Source organism: Chrysochloris asiatica, unplaced genomic scaffold (assembly GCF_000296735.1).
Source record: "Chrysochloris asiatica unplaced genomic scaffold, ChrAsi1.0 scaffold00219, whole genome shotgun sequence".
Classification (NCBI taxonomy): Eukaryota; Metazoa; Chordata; class Mammalia; order Afrosoricida; family Chrysochloridae; genus Chrysochloris; species Chrysochloris asiatica.
In genome coordinates this window covers 2,823,357-2,836,902 of record NW_006408737.1, presented here as the reverse complement: position 1 = coordinate 2,836,902, position 13,546 = coordinate 2,823,357, and the positions used below count along the sequence as shown (strand labels likewise).

At 40.2% G+C, this 13,546-nt stretch overlaps 1 protein-coding gene and 1 pseudogene across 2 annotated transcripts in view; both read left to right on the top strand.

Annotated features, from left to right (window-relative positions):
- SBF2 (SET binding factor 2) overlaps positions 1-13,546 on the top strand; it is a 552,380-nt gene that overhangs the window by 384,433 nt on the left and 154,401 nt on the right. The gene's annotated exons all lie outside the window — the stretch shown is intronic.
- LOC102812090 lies at positions 9,928-11,765 on the top strand (annotated as a pseudogene).

The following is a 13,546-nucleotide window of genomic DNA, read 5'->3' as shown; positions in this document are numbered from 1 at the left end:
CCTTTATATGTGGTTCAGAGTTCTGGGACCATCCCCTGAGCCTGCTTGGTCGGGTATTCTGTGTTGTTGTTGTCGGAGCTCTCTGCTATACATCCACCCAATCCGCCATCTTGTTTGTTCCTTGATATGTTCATTTTGATGATGAATGTGACTCCATTCCTCTTCATTTTGTCATTCCCTGCACAGTAAACCATATGATTGTCAGATTCAGAATGGCCAAAATGGGCCATTTCAATTTACTAATGCCTAGGATATCGAAATTTATACATTCCATTTCATTTCTGACTATTTCCAATTTTCCTAAATTAATCCATCATACATTCCCTATTCAGATTACTAATGGATATTCACAACTGTCTCTCTTCATTTTGAGTTGTGCCCCATCAGCAAATGAAAATCCTGCGGGCTTTACTCCATTTGCATCATCGCAGTCAGCTCTACTAAGAGGAGGCAACTCTTCCCCAGTCGCATTTTGAGTGCCTTCCAATCTGAGGGACTCATATTCCGGCACTATATCTGACAATATGCTGGGGCTATTCATCATGTTTCAGCATTCTAAAATCTGGTACTGACAATGTTCCACTGCTATTCATACGGTTTTCAGTGACTAAACATTCGGAAGTAGTGCATCTCTCTTTCTTCCTAGTCTGTTGTCATCTGAAACCTGTCCACCGGGAGTGACCCTGCTGACATTTAAAATACCCGTGGCATAGCTTCCAGAATCACAGCAACTCACACAAGCCACCACAGTACGACAAACTGACAGATGATGTTATCTCCTGAGACTATGGTCCTGAACTTCCCGACCCAGCAACTCATTGCCTTAAGATATTTGATAATATATATAATATCTAGGGAGTTTTCATCATTTGGCCCACTTTATGCTCCATCATGTTCATAGCTGTGTTTGCAGGAACGGTACAAATATCCTTTTTCAAACTCATGTATTTGTTGGATATATAAATAAACATATAAAGGAGCTCTGGAAACTTAGTGGTTACAAGTCAGACTGCTAACCTCAAGGTCAGCAGTTTGAAACTACCAGCTGTTTCATGGGAGAAAGATGAGGCTTTCTGCTCCTGTAAAGATTTATACCTCAGAAACCCTATACAGGGTCACTGTGAGTCGGTACATAACTACCACCACCACCACCCTCTAGCCAGTGAATTACTCTCTCCCTCCTACCCCTGGTATCTATCAGAGAATGTTTTCGCTTTTCGTAAGTTTTTACAGTAATGGTCTCATACAATATTTGTCCTTTTGTGATTGACTTATTTTACTCAAGAGTCTCGGCATGGCTCTGTAGGATAATCACTCCACTGTAAGGTCAGTTTGATCTGCAAGCTCAGCAGTTCAAACTCACCAACTGCTCCCTGGAAAACCCTATACAGGGTTTTTGTGAATCGGAACTGACTTGATGGCACTTAACACCACCACCAACAATTTCATTCAGCATAATATCCTGTAGGTTCATCATTATTCAACATTGCATAGTATTCCATTGTGTGTATGTACCGAAGTTTGTTGATCCATTCTTCCATTGATGGATGGCTGTCTCCACCTTTTTGCTATTGTGAGTAGTACTGCAGCGAACATCATTGTGCATATTATCTACTTGTGTTCTGGCTCATATTTCTTGTGGCTATACAACAAATAGAGGGATTGCTGGATTATATATTTGTATTTCCAACTTTCTGAGGAGTCACTACAGGGTTCTCCAGAGTGGTGTGAGATGTTATCTCATTGATGTTTTGATTTGGTGCTGTGGGTTAATGCTCTGGACTGCAAAAGCAGTTTGAACTGAAAGGCTGGCAGTTCAAGCTCACCAGCTCCTCTTTGGAAACCCTGTACAGGGTCGCTATGGGTCAGAACCGACTTGACAGCACTTAACAACAACAACAATGGTTAATGAGACTTCTAGTGTGGCACTGTAGGATCAACACAGGACTATGAACCACAGGTCGGCAGTTCAAACCTATCAGCTGCTCCTTGGAAACCCTGTACAGGTCTCTGAGTTGGAACTGATTTGGCAGCACTTAACAACAACAATGGCTAATGATCGTGAACACATCTTCATATATCTGTTGGCTTCCTGAATGTTTTCCTGCTCATGTCCTGTGCCCATTTTTTTTTTTTAATGTTTTATTGTGAATTGTATGATAGGGAGAACATTAGCTTTACATTCATGCCATCATCTATCACTTCATTGACATAGTTACCATCCCATCCATGCATCCTCACCCAACCAAAGGGTGTACCCTGTAAGCCTGCACAACCCCCCTCCACCACCACCACAGTCCTCAGCCCCTTTCCATCTCCTGATCCCGAGTCTCCAGTCATACCATCTCTTGACGTCGTCTTCTCTGCCTCCATCTCAGGCCTCACCGCTTCTCTGAAAACAAAAATCCTCACCACTGGACCAATAAACAACACTCTTATCAATGTACAAAAGATTGAAGTTGCCAAGGACTTCATCTTTCTTGGATCAACTATCAACACTCATGGAAGCAGCAGTCAGGAAATCAAATGGCATATTGCATTAGGCAAATCTGCTGCACAAGACCTTTTTAAAGTGTTGAAGAGTAAAGCTGTCTTGAGGACTGGGTTGCGCCTGACCCAAGCCATGGTATTTTCAGTAACCTAATATGCATGCGAAAGCTGAACAGTGAATAAGGAAGACCATAGAAGAATTGATGCTTTTGAGTTATGGTGTTGGAGAATATACTGAAAGTGCCATGGGCTGCCAAAAGAACCAACAGATCTGTGTTGGCAGAAGTTCAGCCAGAGTGCTCCTTGGAGGCCAGGATGGCCAAACTTCATTTCTCATACTTTGGACATATTGTTAGGAGGGCCCAGTCGCTGGAGAAGGATATCATGTTTGGTAAGGTGGAGGGGTTGGAGAAAAAGAGGAAGACCCCCAGCGAGATGGATTGGTAAAGTGGCACTCAAGTGTGGAAACAATTATGAGTGGGCTCAAGTGTGGAAACAATTGTGAGGATCAGGCGAAGCTTCCTTCTGTTGTGCATAGGGTTGCTATGAGTTGGTACTGACTTGATGGCACCTAACAAGAACAACAAAACTGATTTGAAAATTTTTTTTCTAATATATTTAGTGGTGTTTATGATCAGGACCTTTTTGGTGAGCCAAATGAGGTAATTAAACATAGATTATGTAGCCTCTGACTGTGAGCAATTTATGATTTATTTTCACCTGTTGGGAAAAGAAAACGTATAAAATGTAATATAATACCTGAGGTTGAACATTTCTTGGGTCCCCAACACTACTAAGCATGTTTCATATATCATACCACTTAATCTTCATAACCATGACTTTGAGAGGTCATGAAATAAAAAATTCTACTTTTATCTTCATTTTACAATAGAGGAAACTAAAAGAAAAGACTAAATAACTTGCCCAAGGGATTTTAACTCAGGTCATCTGAGCCAGAGATTCACAAGTAGTCTGAGTCCAAAAGGAGCTGTGATACAGTGGGGAAGCACTGAGCTGCTTTGGAAACCCTGTGGGGAAGCTTAGCTGTCATACAGAGTCACTATGATTTGAAATTGAATTGCCTGCAGTGGGATTTAGTTTAAATTCAGAACCCATTCTCCTAATAATTTATCAGTTCAGAGACAAATGAGAGATAATAAAATGGCTGCTTTATGTCTTAAATTTTGGGATGGATTTTTGTACAGCAATAGAGGACAGAAATACTGGTACATAGTGCTATGGAAGTATTTGCTAATATTTTTATCATTATCTTTGTGGACTCCAGAGTCATTTTAAGTGCTAAGAGGAAGGGACCAATATGAATTGAACAGTACCTTATTAGCATTGCAGTAGAATATGGTTTAAAATATTCATCAGTACAAGAGAAGATATTTTCACACACTGTACTACAAGTTTCAGGAGCCTGGAAACTCAAGTGGGTTGTGATTAGCTGTTAACCTGATAGCTGTTAGCAATCTGAATTCATCCAGCAACTCCACTGAAGAGGGCTGTCAGAAAGGGCTTATCATAACCATTCTGGTCGACTTATGAGTGGAAGGCGGGGAATTGCAGCAAAGAAGACAAGCTGAGATTTCCATATTCTATGGATGCCCAATGACTTTGGAATGAGAAAGAGAAAAGGATGGGCTGACAGGTTTGAAGTTTAGAATGATATGTGAACTCCTGAGCCCAAAGACACTGACCTGGCCACTGAGGGCTAAAGTTAAGAACGAAGCAGCCACCAGATCTGAAGAAGGGGGAGACTTGCAGGAACTCCCAGACTTGCAAAACAGTGCCCATCGTGGGTGACTTACCAAAATTCAACCAGATGAAGATAAAGTAGTATACAGGGAGCAAGTGTAAATTGCTACAACCTGATCAACTAGACCCTTGATTATGGATGAGGCTGCTCAAAATTCCAACCAAATAGAGAATATGCATAAATGACCCCATCAAGAATAAAGCATGTCTCCTCAGTACACTGGGCTGATAGGGATGGGCAACCAAATTTGGGCAACCAAATTTTGGCTCCCAAAACTGGAGGGCTATAAAAGCACAAAGTGGCTGCCTTACAAGCTTTCCTGAGGGTGCTTAGTGTCAGAACGCAGAGAGTAAGACAGAAACCCAACTGAATAATTTCCTTCCTGTCCAGATGGAGCTGTTAATGAGGGGATAAGACTTTATGATACCATTGTGAGTAATTGTTGTCATCTTTAATGGCGATTGTCACAACTGTAAATGTAGAAGAGGTGCAACTGAAAGGGGGAGCAGTTAATCTGCCATCTCAGGAAAAGGGGACCCTAGGACTATCAAGAGGAAAGAACATGAGGAGCAAGGGATCCTGACCAGAAAAGCGGCAACAACAGTGATGGTGGCAGAGGCTATGGCATAGAGACAGAGAAGCAGTGGTCTTTAGGCCAATGAACTGAGAAACACAGTGTGCCTGCCGACAGGAGGCTGACTTGCAAAATGTGTCCTTTGGGCACTTTACTGTTGACTAAGAGCATGGAGGGTGTTGTAATCATTATAATGATCTGCTGAACGTAAAAATGGTGATCTGTCTGTAAGCCTTCACTCACTCAATACACAGTAAAAGCTTAAAATAAATAAATAAATAAAAAAGTCACATACTTAAATCAAACATGGATACTTAAGCAACAGTGAGACAATGAATATTCTTTTGTATTTAAATTCACATGTCCCACTGCATCTTTTGTAAAAATGCCCAGAACCATGAGGCAAGGCTTCTAAAACTCAGGTAACAAATGTAAAAAGTGCCTCACGAAGAGTAGGTATTCAATAAATGATCATGGCTATTTTTCTTAATAATTAGGGCTTTCTGATTGTTGTAAGAAAATTTTGGAACTCTTCCTTTGATGCTGGAATAGGGCCATTTATGTGTGTTTCATCTTATTTTTTTGTCCTACTGAGCACTGTGGCTGAAGAGCTTTGACATAATCAGTCTGATGAGATAATCCCAGATTGACTTGTTTAAAGAACACTCTAGTATTAGAAATAGTTCCTCTCTGATGTGTGTGCTTGGCATGACTCTAATTAATAATGACCTCATGATTCCTAAAGTGAGATGTTGCTACTGAGAATGAAAAACGTAAAGGTCTAGAAAATAAATGAGACTTGACTATGAAACATGAAAATCTCCCACTTGAATATGCAGTACCCCTGGTAAAGGCTCCTGCAGAGATGGTGTATCTGACCTGATTTGGGGAGCAATCAGCAGCAGTTCAGATCTGTGTGGAAATCTAGAAAGTTATACTACTTGCCTTAGGTGATTGCTAAATCTGTTCTTGGAAAACAGTAAAATCTGATCAGAGAGGGCAAAAAAAAGGTCTGTCTAACTGCTTCCATAAGATTACAGCCAAGTAAACCCTGTGGAGCATTCACTTGCAACAAAAGGGTTGTCATGAGTTGGAATCAACTTCAAGGCAATGTGTTTGTTTATTATTATATTAATAGAAGTTCCACAAAAATAAAATAACATACAGAAGTACATATCAATGACAAGACTTCATACCACGTCCTTTGGACATGTTCTCAGGAGGGACCAGTCCCTGGAGAAGGACATCATACTTGGTAAAGTAGAGGGTCAGCAAAAAAGAGGACGACTCACCCCCCAGCCCACCCCCCGCCAACAAAACAGATTGACACAATGGCAACAACATGGGTTCAAAGCTACCAGTTGTGAGGATGGTGCAGGATCAGGCACTGTTTCATTCTGTTATACATAAGGTCACTATGAGCCAGAACCCACTTGACACTTAACAACAATCAGTGGCCCCATGTTAAGTGATTTCATGTATTACACATACATGCCAAAGTTTGTAATTGCTTCTCTGATTAACAAGTATTGTTCTTCTGCATGTTTACAATCAGAATTTCACTAACTTTATTCCAACACCAGGGACTATGGTGGCTCTGAAAGATAAGCACTGGATTGTGAACCACAAGGTCAACAACTCAAGCCCATCAGCCACTCCGTGGGAGAAAGATGAGTCTTTCTGCTCCTGAAGAGTGACCGCCTCAGAAACCCTATTCAGGGTCTCTATGAATCAGAACTGACTTGACAGCACTTAGTAACAACAACATCCCCAATACCTGTGAATTTTTTAAAAAGTACTAGTTCAAAATTCTGAGAGATTGATAAACAATTTAGATTGTTTTTTCAACTCCAACAATCCCGAGGATTGGCTGCCGTTTGCATTTTTGCAGTCGTTCAAGTTGAGGCATTTGTATTGGTCTGGAATTTTTGACTATTTACTAAGCCATTGCTTTCCCAATTGTATGTTTAATTGTAGTAAAAAAGCTGTGGAAAAGCTACAAAAATAAATATATTTGTCTAAGGAGTGATAAGGGGTGGGGCCATATCTAGATAATAGTTGCAGAAACTCTACGTGGCTAGAGCAAAAATCTTTTCCACGAAAGGAAGTTCATGGATGCTGACATGACTCCTGGGAGGTGCATTGAGGCTGACTTTTGGGCGTGCCCCATGCTAAAGGGCTATCAGTGAAATCTCAGTTCACCAGGAGTGGGACTTGAATTCTTTAGAAAGATTGAGGGTAAAAATTATCTGGACTATATCATCTTATATGGAATTGGTGTGGTTTTGTGCCGTGGAGACGGTTCCGAATCATGGACACCTGTATAGGATTTCTGAGGCTGTAAATCTTTACGGGAACAAAGCCTCATCTTTCTCCAGAGGAGCAGCTGGTAGATTTAGACTGCTGACCTTGCAGTTAGCCCCTCAACTTATAACCCACTATACTACCATAGCTCCTTTATAAGGATGCAATAAAAATTTTATAGCACACAATGATAGTGTGATACTGTGTCACAATTAGCAGTTACTTATTCTAACTAAGGGGTTGCTGGTGGTGCAGTCAGTTAAGCATTGGGCTGGTAACCTCCGGTCAGCAGTTCAAAACCACTAGCTGCGTCATGGGTGAAATATGAGGCCATCTTCCTCCCTTAAGGATTTACAATCTCAAAAACCCTGTGGAACAGAAAAGGTCTCTGTGAGTCAGAATCAACTCATTGGCAATGAGTTTAGTTTGTTGTTGTTCTTCCTAACATAGCTATGCACAGTTTCAGTGGTTTCATCTTAGTGTTTTAAATCTTGTATGAGACATGATACTTTAGAGTTACCATCGCAGCCCCCAGCAGAGTTCTGGACAGAGCTTTGGTGCTCTGAAGACTGACAGTATTTTAGTGTCATTTTTCTTAGGTGCCATTGCTGGGCAACTTTCTGTCTAAATCATAATCATTGTTCTAATTCATACATATCTTTTATCTGCCATTGTTTATCTTCTTAGTCTTGAAAAAAGAAATTCTATAACCAAAATTACTGTAAGAATGTTTAACTTTTCTGGAAAAAGGCAAAGCAGCATGAGTATCTTTATTTCTATGGCTGACATCTGTGTAATTACAAAATCTTCATTGAGCCAGATCTGTTTGTTTTCCATGATGACTTCTTGTCAATGACTTCAGTAGTCAGCAAAAGGGTTAAGGTACATACACATTTCAGTTGAATGGACACCAGCAGAGGATGGATGTAAATAAATTATAAGTCTTTCCTATTTTTCCAAGATTTACATTTGAAAACATGCTTCTTGTTATCCCTGTCATTGATTAAAATGTCAAAAAGGGCAAAACTTTTTGCTGAGATACTTCCATTTCAAGTAAAATTAATCCTCTTAGTCCTCAAATGTGGCTAATATGATGGCAAAGGTAACATGAAATCAAATCAAAGATTGCCTATAATGTTATGCTAAGGAGTTTAGACTAATAATATTCTCTAGTTGCTAAGGAGTACGACGTGATTGTGTTTCAGATATTTACAGTGGTATAGGAATGGAGACCATATAGGAGGCTGGTATAACATAGGAGTGTTGATGAGGGCACTTAGGAAGAGATCCACATGGAGAGTTATCTGTGGCATGGTTTGCTTTTAGCAAGGGTTACAAGCCAAATGCTTACAGAGGCCAAACAAATAATAAAAATGAATTCAGTAGGCCACACAAAGAGGCCATGTCCATAGCAGCCATTCCTCTGCCCCAGCCATTGTTGCCTTGCAGGAACATTGCTACCATGAGTCTTAGACTGGGAACTCTAGAGATGCAAAACCAGTGAAGCCTATATTTGTATCTATAAAGCATTTATATCAAGAAAATGAAAAAAGTACACAGTGAATATTGTTGAATGGAAAACAACACATGAATTCAATACCAATCGAATACCTGCTTCATCTGTCATTGGGTATACATTGGAGAATAAGAGACATAACTGCTTTGCTCATAAAGTTTAGTGGCAGGGCCAGGATTTCAACTCATGGCAACATTCTAAATTGTGTCCTTACTGCCCACCATTCACATTATATCCTCCCCCACCTGCCAGCTGCATCCCAGATAGAGCAGCAAAAGCCTTCCATTTTGTAACTCTCAATCCAGGGAATATGTAAGCAAAACTTTAATGTGTGAGCTTTCTGTTAGCTTGATCTGTGTTAAATGTTTTTTTAATATCCTAACAATGCATATGTGGTAGCCAGCAGCAAAGGTTACCCTTCACAGTGGTTCATCCAGAGCAGCAGTAAGCTCCTCTACCTTCTCAGGGATCCTTGAGGATATTAGTCTTCTGCTTTGGGAGACTCAGGGTATACTTGATTATGTTGGTTTTCAGTGGACCTTATTTGTTTTCATTTAGGAAAAGGACTCTTTCTGATCTTAGAATTTTGTTGTTGTTAAGTGCTGTTGAGTTGGTTCCTGCTCATAATAACCCTGTACAGTGTTTCTGAGAAACTACTGGTAGGTTTGAACTTTTCAGTTAGCAGTCCAGTGATTATCCTACAGCACCACACTCCAGCCTTAGAATAGGAGTTGAAAACTTTTGGTTTTTTTTTAATGTTTATTATGTTATTATGATAACATAATTGAGCAAAGAATGGAAAATGTAAAACCGATTAGTTTTTTTGTGGGTAGCAAAAGCAAAGATTTTATTCACAACTTGTCCTTAAAGATAACTTTATAAATAGGTTAGCCTTCCGGTTTAATTTTGTTTAGATGGCACTGTTTCCTTCCTATTAGTCAGCATTGTTCGCATTTTTGAGAAGTCATAGATTTGATGGGGATTTGTGGAGGAGCTGCTGAATTACAGAATTATTACAGCAGAAAATAAATTATGTGGTGCTATAAATACTTGACTCCGTGACTCGGCAAATTCCCTTTAGGTCCAAAGTGCACACATTTTGTACCTAACCATGAGGTCTGTTTTTCATTTCTGCAGCTTTGCAATTGTCCCCTTTTGTCACTGATAGATTTTTAGATGCTGTTAGCAGCATAGTGATAGAGTTCCCTTTCCAAGGGAGGTTTAAGTGTTGGGGAAATGAAAACAGGGGGAACCCTAAGTGCTAGGAATGCTTCAGTCTTGATGGCAGGGGGTTACCAGAAAGAAGCCAGAGAGCTGCCTGGAGTGACGGTGAGAAATTGGCTAGTTTTTTTATGCTCTCGGGTGAGGTTTCCAGCTAATAAAATGATTATTAGAATTGTAATCTTAGAAGTAAGCCTCTGGAAAACATCTAATTAATCATTTAAAATTCAACAGGCATTTTGTGTGCTCTCAATACAAATGAATTGAAGCCAAGAAGTGCCAGACATAGGCTCTATATACACAAATATTTTTTAATTATTTACATGTAATTGATTTACAGCTTAATGTGTAGTTTGGAAAACAATGAGTTGGCTTTTTTAACAAGTATTACTATCATCTTTTAGTGAGCATGCAAAAAATAGGAATAATATAGGAACTGATTCTATACAATATGTTTTCTTATAAAATAGATTGGTGTGCCATCAACTCAGTTCTGACTCATAGCAACCCCGTCTGTATAGTGTTTCCAAGGCTGTCAATCTTTACAGGGGCAAAAGACCTTAGCTTTCTCCCAGAGAGCAGCTGGTGTATTCAAACTGCTGACCTTGCTATTAGCAGCCCAACTCATAACCCACTACGCTACCAGAGCTCCTTGTAAAAGAGTGGTGGTGGTGTGTGGTGGAGTCAATTCCGACTCATAGCGACCCTGTACAGGGTTTCCAAGGCTGTAAATCTTTACAGGAGCAGAAAGCCTCATCTTTCTCCCACGGAGTAGCTGGTAGTTTTAAACTGCTGACCTTGCAGTTCGCAGCCCAACTTGTCACTACTATGCTACCAGAACTCCTTTGTAAAAGAGTACTACTTACAAAATTCTTTATATACCTTGATCACGTTTTTTATTACACGTACTAATATTCTTCATTATTATTATCTTTACTGCATTGGCAACTAAAATCTTTTTAAGACAAGGTTTTAGGAGGCACCGAAGGGGGCATTGCCGAGTCGGAGGGGGCGAAGATTGGTGACAATAAGAATGAGGAGGTTGAAGGCCATTCAGACGCCTCCCCACGATACACTGAAGCAGCGAAGGCATAGTGGGAAGAATAGAAAATGTTTATAGGAGGCCTTAGCTGGGACACTACAAACAGAGATCTGAAGGGCTACTTCTCCAAATTTGGTGAAGTTGTAGACTGCACTCTGAAGTTAGATCCTATCACAGGGTGATCAAGGGGTCTTGGCTTTGTGCTATTTAAAGTGCCAGAGAGTGTAGATAAGGTCATGGGTCAGAAAGACATAAATTGAAAGGGAAAGTGATTGACCCTAAAAGTTCCAAAGCCATGAAAACAAAAGAACTTGTTAAAAAAAAAAAAAATTTGTTGGTGGCCTTTCTCCAGATACACCTGAAGAGAAAATAAAGGAGTAGTCTGGTGGTTTTGCTGAGGTGGAATACATAGAGCTTCCCATGGACAACAAGACCAATAAGAGATGTGGCTACTGCTTTATTACCTTCAAGGAAGAGGAGCCAATGAAAAAGATTATAGAAAAGAAATATCACAATGTTGGTCTTAGTAAATGTGAAATAAAAATAGCCATGTTGAAGGAACAGTATCAGCAATAACAGCAGTGGGGATCCAGAGGAGGATTTGCAGGAAGAGCTCATGGAAGAGGTGGTGACCAGCAGAGTGGTTATGGGAAAATATCCAGGCAAGGTGGTCATCAAAATAGCTACAAACCATACTTAATTAGTCCATTTGCAACTTATCCCCAACAGGTGGTGAAGCAGTATTTTCCAATTTGAAGATTCATTTGATGGTGACTCCTGCCACCTGCTAATAGCAGTTCAAATTAAATTTTTGTATCAAGTCCCTGAATGGAAGTATGACGTTGGGTCCCTCTGAAGTTTAATTGAGTTCTCATTAAAAGAAGTTTGCTTTCATTGTTTTTATTTCTTAATTGCTGTGCTTCAGAATCAATTTGTGTTTTATGCCCCTTACCCAGACTGCAAAGCCATTTGAACTGCAAGGTTGGCAGTTCAAGCTCACCAGCGTCTCCTTGGAAACCCTATACAGGGTCGCTATGGGTTGGAACCGACTCGACGGCACTTAACAACAACAACCCCCCAGTATTGTAGAGCAAGTCTTGTATTAAAAGCCCGGTGTGACAGTGTCATGATGTAGCAGTGTCTTAGAGGTTTTTTAATAAATCATTTTGTATTTTAAAAAAAAGGCAAGATTTTAGAATGCTATTGTATTGTAATTCTTAGAGGTTCCGGCATGGCATTTCAGCACATTCATGAGCAAAAACTGGTCCTTTAACTGCAAGGGCAGCAGGTCAAACCCACTACACACTCTGAGGGTGAAAAATAAGACGGTCTGCTCTCGTAAAGATTTACTGTCTCAGAAGCCTTATGTAAGGGTCATAATAAACAGGTTCTCCATAAGATAGGAAATAGAGAAGACACCAAGGAATGCAGGTAGCATTAAATAGGCCCTTGGAGAATGGATAGGATTTTAACCATTAGTGACTGGAAAGAGTGATTCCAGTTGAAGGAAACGACAACCTATGTCATGGCAGTGAGAAAGCAAAGAACATGTTTAGCACACAGGACATTCAGCCCTTTTACCTGCAGGAATAACACCTACAGGAAGAAACAATACTCAGGACGTCTAGAAAGCAAGGGTGTAATCAGATTATTTAGAACCTGATAAACAAAATTATCAGTTTCTGGTTCCAGTGCTACCAGACGACCTTTGTGATCTTGGTCATGTTCTTTTACTTTGGTATATTTCAGTATTCCCATGTGAAAATGAAAACAGTAACTGAGTCTATACTTCAAAATAAGTAAATGATGTAAACACAATTAATACATTATATGTTTGTGTGTCCCTGAATACTTAAACACCTATGCACTATATTAGCAGATAGACACACTTCTGCAAATGTTTGATGATAAACAGAAAAACATACTTCCACTTATGTAGGCTGAATTTGAATGCCTCCCACAGGAGTTGGGAACACTCTTTAGGACAATACAAGTACCCAAACTGGAAGGGATAACTAGACAAATTGGGAAAACATATGGCTTCTCCAGCCTTGTTCCACAGTCTTTGCCAGCTTCACTGGTTCTTTTCTGTTTAGCCTTCAAGTTCCCTCATGATTGCTCTCTTTCCACCTTGTTATGGAAACACCCCCAGTGAGATGAACTGGCACAGTGGCAGCATCAGTGGGCTCAAACATAGCAATGATTGTGAGGTTGGCCAAGGGCTGACCAGTGTTTTGTTCTGTTGTTCATAGAGTTGCTATGACTTGGTACTGGCTCAATGGCATCTAACAATGTGGAAGCCTAATTTCAAAGCCTTCTTTTGTATTTAGTTGTAAACAGGGTAAAGGTATCCCAGCCAGCCAGGATATGTACTTTATATTATGGACTAGACTGTAAACTCTCAGAATGAAACACCAATAGTAAAATTTTGGACATTAGTAACTGGACAGGACTATAAGCATGCAAAGAAGGTGGAGAAGTTGATTTTGTGATGTTCCTGAAAGGCTTCGAAGTGGGAAATGATTCCCTGGAGCTTGAAAACCATGTTCAGTCCTTGTTGTTGTTGTTGTCAGGTGCCATCGAGTCGGAACCGACTCATAGCGACTCCATGCACAGCAGAACGAAACAATGTTCGAT